The 7,983-nt window shown below is 39.8% G+C and overlaps 1 protein-coding gene across 21 annotated transcripts in view; it reads left to right on the top strand.

The window, feature by feature from the left end:
- The window catches only part of DTNB (dystrobrevin beta), a 310,883-nt gene that overhangs the window by 15,429 nt on the left and 287,471 nt on the right, over positions 1 to 7,983 (top strand). The window lies entirely within an intron of this gene.

Below are 7,983 nucleotides of genomic sequence, written 5' to 3'. Positions count from 1 at the left end.
TTTTTTGAGATGGAGCCTTGCTCTGTCGCTCAGGCTGGAGTACAGTGGCACAATCTCAGCTTACTGCAACCTCCACCTCCTGGGTTCAAGCGATTCTCCTGCCTCAGCTTGCTGAGTAGCTATGATTACAGGCACGTGCCACCACACCCGACTAATTTTTGTATTTTTAGTGGAGAACGGGTTTACAGGCTTGTGCCACCACACCCGGCTAATTTTTTTATATTTTTAGTGGAGTTGGGTTTTCACCGTGTTAGCCAGGGTGGTTTTGATCTTCTGACCTTGTGATTCACCCGCCTTGGCCTCCCAAAGTGCTGGGATTACAGGTGTGAGCCACTGCGCCCGGCCCTTTTTTAACCCTTTTAAAATGTACAGTTCTGTAGCATGAAATACATTCACATTGTTATGCAGCCATCACCACTGTCTCCAGAGCTTTTCCATCTTCCCCAACTGAAACTCTGTACCCCTTAAACACCAACTCCCCATTCTTCCCTCCCTCAGCCCCTGGCAGCCACCATCCTGCTTTCTGTCTCTATGAATTCCACTACTCTAGGCACCTCATATAAATGGAATCATTACAAAATTTACCCTTTTGTATCTGGCTGATTTCACTTAGTATAATGTCCTTAAACTTCATTCATATTGTAGCATGTGTCAAAATTTCCTTTTTAAGGCTGAATAATATTCCATGGTATGAATATACCAGGTTTTGTTTATTCATTCATTCACTGAGGGACATTTGGGTTGTTTCCCACTTTTGGTTATTATAAGGAATGCTGCTGTGAACATTGGTATGCATATGTCTGTGTAAGTCTCTGTTTCCAACTCTTTTGTGTATATATTCAAGTGTAATTGTCAGTAATACAGTTTTAAAAATAATATACATAATGGGATAAAAATAGATGAACACAACCTTGACCAATATGACTGGATAGTACAGTGTTCCCATATACCCACCCTTTCTCATACAAAATTTCCCCTGTTATTAACATCTTGCATTAGTATGCTACATTTGTTATAATTGATAAGCCAAGTTGATACATTGTTATTAGCTGAAGTTCACGATTTCTATTAGAGTTCACTCTTTGTATTGCATAGTTCTATGGGTTTTGACAAATGCATAATGTCATGTATCATTAATATGGCATTACGTGTAATGGCATTACATGGCATGACTGCATGTTACAACTCTGCAAGTGGCTCAGAAGGACACTCATTTGTAAAATACTCAACAGTACAGACAGAATAAATGTCATCACATAGCTATAGTTTTACCTTTTCTAGAGTTGGAAATGTCATAGATTTGGAAGCATATAGTATGGAGCCTGCTCAGACGGGCTTCTTTCACTTAGCAATATGCATGTATGTTTTCTCTAAGTCTTTTTTTGTGGCTTGATAGCTCAGTTCTTTTTAGCACTGAATAATAATATTCCATTTGATGGAATTACCACAGTTTGTTTATTCATTCACCTACTGAAGGACATCTTGGTTGCTTCTAGTTTTTGGCATTTTGAATAAAGCTGCTATAAACATCTGTGTGCAGGCTTTTGTGTAGACATTAAGTTTGTAACTCCCTTGGGAAAATATCTAGCAGAGTGATTGCTGGGTCGTATTGTAAGAATATATTAAGCTTTGTAGGGAGCTATTAAATTGTCTTTCAAAGTGACTGTACCATTTGCATTCTCAATACTTTAAAAAATTTATTTCCAAGTACCCTAAATGTGCTTATAGAATAATTCTGTAAGACTGTTCTGTAAAATTAAACTTCATCTGGAATAATATTCAGTTGTTGGTTTTGTTGGCTGTCTTTCTTAGCAGTATATCTCTTCATGTGTTTTGAAGTTTTGAATTACAGACTTGCTTTTTTTTTTTTTTTTTTTTGGAGACAGAGTCTGGCTCAGCAGCCTCTGCCTCTGCCTTCCAGGTTCAAGCGATTCTCCTGCCTCAGCCTCCCGAGTAGCTGGGATTACAGGCATCCACCACCATGCTTGGCTAATTTTTGTACTTTTAGTCGAGATGGGGTTTCACCGTGTTGGCCAGGCTGATCTTGAACTGCTGACATCAAGTGATCCGCCTGCCTCAGCCTCCCAAAGTGCTGGGATTACAGGTGTGAGCCACCATGCCCACCTTAATTGCAGACCCATTTTGAGAGTGAGTGCTTTTGATTTTGTTTTCTTATCTCTGTACCCACGCTCCTCTGTGTGGTGATATTTCAGGTGCTTGGGCTGACCTACAGGACCTCAGTCTGGAATCAGATATGATAATTGTGGGTCAGGGTCCTACCCTTTGAGTTAATTGGGGCTGTTTTCCACCCGTCATAGCATATGAGTCTTGACTCAATTCCTGGTCCTGAGGGTGTTTATATTTTCCCACTTATCTAAGCCTAGAACATTATATAAATTGTAGTTCTAGGCAGAGATTGGCAGCAGTATTTTTTAGCTTCCCTTCAGGTCCAGCATCATGGCTGGCCCTGAGCGGTGAGTCTGGACCAGATGTCTTTGCTTTCTGTTACTACTGCCCTGCAGGAAGTGTACACCTGGTTCTGGACTCAGGATTCAGCAAGCCCAGAGCCTCAGTCCTGCTTGCAACATTGTGTCTCCACATAGAGATTTATCTTGTTTTTGAGCCTATTTTAAAAAAATATTGTTAAAAAATATTTTATTCATTATTGTATATTTGGAGCCAAAAGGTGGCATCAAAGAATGTACTTACTGGGCCACTTTGACTAGAAGATTTAATTAACCAAGCTCCTGTTTCAGCTTTATACAAATGACTTTTTTCTTTGTTGTTGCATTGCCTAGGCCCTCCAGTACAAGAAGTATGATAGTTAGGCATTTTAATCTTTTTCCTGAGTGGTGATGTTTCCAGAGATTTACTGTTAAATACGATGTTTACTGATGGTTTCTGGAGGATGTCTTTTGTCAATTTAAGGAAGTTTTCTTCTGTTCTTGATATTTTTAATTGGGTGTTGAATTTTATGGAGGCCTTTTTTTTTTTTTTTTTTGGAATTATTTTTTCCCCTCTTTAACATGTTAAGAGTAGGAGAGACCTCTCTTGAGTTGTAGGTAACTGAGAGAAACAGATGTATGTGATATACTTGTTAATTCATTTTAAACAAAAAAACCTCATGACCTTTAAAGAAAACACGTTTTAAACTTGAATTTTTGTATATTAACAATATGTATAAGTCAAAATAGGACTATTTGGACTAAATATCATTGTAACCTCACTATATTCAAATAGTACATAATTATATCAGTAATAATAACTAACATTTATTGAGCTCTTTTTTGATGCCAGTCATTGTGCTAAATGCTTTACATGGTATATTTAATAGTTACCATAGCCGTATGAGGTTATATTTAGCTATTCAGAACTCTGTAGTATTGGAGTGCAATTACTGAATTTTTTAATTGGAACCTAGAGAACTCTTTTAGGTTTGTAAAAAGCAAATCTCTAAGATTTTATGAACGTTTATTTTCCCTGGCTCCCCCTTTTTTTTTTAACCTGAAAGAAAAGAGAAAAGAAGTGTTAGAGGAAGGATATTTGAGAATTTTCTGAAGTAAGGAAGTTCTCTTTCAGTAAATTTTGGCTTGTTACAACTGAGTGTTACTGAGAGTCTTAGTTATCACTGACTCTTAATTAAATCGACATCCAAAGAAAAACTGACTGGGAGATGGTGAACTTAAGTAAGAAATTTCAATACTTAGATGCTTTGACATAGCTGAGAGCTGGCAGGGTTAAGAAATTAACAAAAAGATTTAAAGAAAATAAAGGCTATTTAATACCAAGGCACTGTGTACAGAGACATTTTGGAGACACTTCCAAAGCTTCTCTCCTTTTCCTTTAGTCTTTACTGTGGGAGTTACGTAACTTCTGCATGTAGACATAGTCCAGGTCTGAAACACTCTATCTTCTATGGCTAGAACAGAGTATAAGAACTAACAAGGAGCCAAAGTTTTTGCTGCACTGTCTTTCAAACCCTACTTAACTCTATGGTTTTAAGGTCTGAGCTAGCACCCCATTTTTGGGAGCTGTATTCTTTCCTTATTCCTTGAGGCCTCATGCTGCCCTGGAGGGGGCGATGTGACACAGTGGAAAAGAGAGTGGGCTTGAGCTTTGTGGTAGTCAAAACTCCACAGATTCCTAGCTTTGCAACTTCAGGCCAAGTCACCTGATCCCTTAGTTTCCTCTCTGCTTCTAACATCCCTACTCCTGATTATCTCCTCAAGTTCAGCACAGTCCTGTCTTCTCACCTAGTTTTTTGTTTTTTGCTTTTTTTTTTTTTTTTTTTTTNGAGACGGAGCTTCGCTCTTGTTACCCAGGCTGGAGTGCAATGGCGCGATCTCGGCTCACCGCAACCTCCGCCTCCTGGGTTCAAGCAATTCTCCTGCCTCAGCCTCCTGAGGAGCTGGGACTACAGGCATGCGCCACCATGCCCAGCTCATTTTCTGTATTTTTTTATAGTAGAGACGGGGTTTCACCGTGTTGACCAGGATGGTCTCGATCTCTTGACCTCGTGATCCACCCGCCTCAGCCTCCCAAAGTGCTGGGATTACAGGCTTGAGCCACCGCGCCCGGCTCTTCTCACCTAGTTTTAAAAAGAGCAATAGTCTCCAAAGTGTGGGAGGTATGTAAAATCATCCTCTAGGCAGGGTATTACAAGAAAATATGAGCAATCACGTTTTACCAATATTTAACCCATAAAGTTGACACTTCTACTTCATCTGTGTGTCTGACGCTGTCTGTCCGATATGGTAAGCTAGAAGGGGTCGATAATGTGATCCTCCTTATTTACCTGCTTATATTGTTTTAGCACATATTTTAGTTCACCTCTGCTGAATTTAGGGGTCTTTCAGATCATATTATATTATTTGAATAAAATGAATCTTGCTGAATAGACAAATGGTTCACAAAGATTCCTGCAAAGAAGATGCAGAATGAAATTTCAGAGTCAACTGAAGATTGAAACAATAATGCAAACACACATGGACAGCCAGAAAAACATGGGTACTTCTATTTCTATGATGAACTTGTCAGTCAAATGCAAAATAGAAAAACAATGGTAATCCAATCAGATGGATGGAGAATCAGTAATAAAAAATAGCTTAGAATTTCTAAAACTATTTAAAATATGGATTTATATACACTGTTGAGTACATTATGCCTGAAGGTATTCACTAATGGTATTATGGGCTAATGTTATAAATCGAGATATTTAAAAAGTAAGCATTCAGAATATGAAGACAGACTTATTGATGTTTTTCAGCGATGGTTAGTCATGCTGTAATTAATCCAGTACCTTAAAATTCTAATAAGCTTAATAATAATTTTTGTTTTTTTGAGACAGAGTCTCACTCTGTCACCCAGGCTGGAGTGCAGTGGCGTGATCTCAGCTCACTGCAACCTCCACCTCCCAGGTTCAAGAAGTTCTTTGCCTCAGCCTCCCAGATAGCTGGGATTTTAGGTGCTTGCTACCATGCCCAGCTAATTTTTTGTGTTTTTAGTAGAGACGGGGTTTCACCACCTTGGCCAGGCTGTTTTTGAACTCCTGACCTCGTGATCTACCCACCTCGACCTCCCAAAGTGCTGGGATTACAGGCATGAGCCTGGCCAATAATAAATTTTAGAAGTCTTTTTTTTGAGGTTTAAGAATAAAAGACAAAAAAGCCATAAACCTTTGTTCTTCCTGTTTGGTAACAGTGGCTGAAATAATATATAGATAAATAATTTGAGTATGATGTAAAACTGAAATGTATCCTTTATTAGTAACTATTGTTGAGATACTGGTAGAACATATTGCTGAAGATTTGAAATAATGGCTATTGTACCAAATTATAGAGTTTGTGAGAGTTCATGTATATTTGGCTAAAAATACAGAGCTTATGGTATTTGATATACTCTTTTAATAATAAAATATATGGAGAACTGCCTCCCCACCTCCAAACCACTCAGGATAAGATTTACCAGAGAATATACTAAAAGTAGATGATCTAAAATGTTATAAAGAAATAGGACATATGAAGCATAAAGAATAACATATTGTTGTTCAACCATTGTGGAAGACAGTGTGGTAATTCATTGAGGATCTAGAACCAGAAATACCATTTGACCCAGCAATTTCATTGCTGGTTATATACCCAAAGGATTATAAATCATTCTACTATAAAGACACATGCCCACATATGTTTATTGCAGCACTGTTTACAATAGCAAAGACTTGGAACCAACCCAAATGTCCATCGTAGACTGGATAAAGAAAATGTGGCCCGTATACGTCATGAAACACTATGCAGCCATAAAAAAGAATGAGTTCATGTCCTTTGGAGGGACATGAACAAGGATGAAGCTGGAAGCCTCATTCTCAGCAAACTAACACAGGAACAGAAAACCAAACACCACATGTTCTCACTTACAAGTGGGAGTTGAACAATGAGAACACTTGGATACAGGGAGGGAAACATCACACACAGGGGCCTGTCAGGGGCTGGGGTCAAGAGGAGGGTGAGCATTAGGACGAATACCTAATGCTGGGCTTAAAACTTAGATGATGAGTTGATAGGTGTAGCAGACCACCAGGGCACACGTATACCTATGTAACAAACCTGCACACTCTGCTCACGTATCCCAGAACTTAAAGTAAATTAAAAAATATATATATTTTTTGGTCGGGCGCAGTGGCTCACGCCTGTAATCCCAGCACTTTGGGAGGCCGAGGCAGGCAGATCATGAGGTCAGGTTATTGAGACCATCCTGGCCATGGTGAAACCTCTGTCTCTACTAAAATGCAAAAAATTAGCCAGGAGTGGTGGCGCGCTCCTGTAGTCCCAGCTACTCAGGAGGCTGAGGTAGGGGAATCGCTTGAATCCAGGAGATGGAAGTTGCAGTGAGCTGAGATCGCGCCACTGCAATCCAGTCTGGTGAAAGAGCAAGACTCCATCTCAAAAAAAATTATCTATCTATATGTATCTATTTCCACTTAAATAAATTGAGCACAGAAAGAGAATAATATATTGTACTTAGAACCCAGCCTAAGAAAGAAAATATAGCCAGTGGAGTTGGTATACCTCTGCAGTCATGATTCTGTTTCCATCCCAGAGATACTCACTTTTCTGAATTTGATGATTATCATTTCCATATATTTCTTTATACTTTTGCTGTGTGTGTGTGTATGTGTATGTGTGTATGTTTACGTGTATGTGTGTGTGTATGTGTGTTATATTCAGGGTCAGAGCCAGGGTGAAATGAAGAGGCATGTAGATCCCCAATGTAAGGTAAGGACGCCCTCAGTCTTAGGCTTGCGTGACCCCCAGAGTGACACTTCCTTAAATTTGGTGCGTACGTACCTTGTTCACCTCACCATAGTCCCAGTCCTCCTCCTGTTAATGTGCATTTTTTTTTTAAGTGCAGTGATGCGACCTTGGCTCACTGTAACCTCCAATTCCCTGGTTCAAGCAATTCTCCTGCCTCAGCCTCCTGAGTAGCTGGGATTACAGGCATGTGCCACCACACCCAGCTAATTTTTCTATTTTTAGTAGAGATAGGGTTTCACCATGTTGGCCAGGATGGTCTTGATCTCCTGACCTTGTGATCTGTCCACCTCAGCCTCTCTAAGTGCTGGGATTACAGGCGTGAGCCACTGTGCCCTGCCCTAATTTGCATGTTTTTAAACTTTATAGAAATAATATTTTTTATGTATTCTCTTGTAACTCTTTTCACTTAATAATGTGAAATTGAGGCCGGGCGTGGTGGCACACGCATGTAATCCAAGCAATTTGGAGGCCAAGGCGGGTGGATCACCTGAGGTTGGGAGTTAAAGACCAACCTGACCAACATGGTGAAACCCTGTCTTTAAAAAAATACAAAAATAGGCCGGGCGCGGTGGCTCAAGCCTGTAATCCCAGCACTTTGGGAGGCCGAGGCGGGTGGATCACGAGGTCAAGAGATCGAGACCATCCTGGTCAACATGGTGAAACCCCGTCTCTA

The sequence above is a fragment of the Cebus imitator genome, unplaced genomic scaffold (genome assembly GCF_001604975.1).
Source record: "Cebus imitator isolate Cc_AM_T3 unplaced genomic scaffold, Cebus_imitator-1.0 Scaffold1, whole genome shotgun sequence".
Taxonomy (NCBI): Eukaryota; Metazoa; Chordata; class Mammalia; order Primates; family Cebidae; genus Cebus; species Cebus imitator.
The sequence above is the reverse complement of the archived record's forward strand: the minus strand, read 5'-3'. Positions and strand labels throughout refer to the sequence as shown.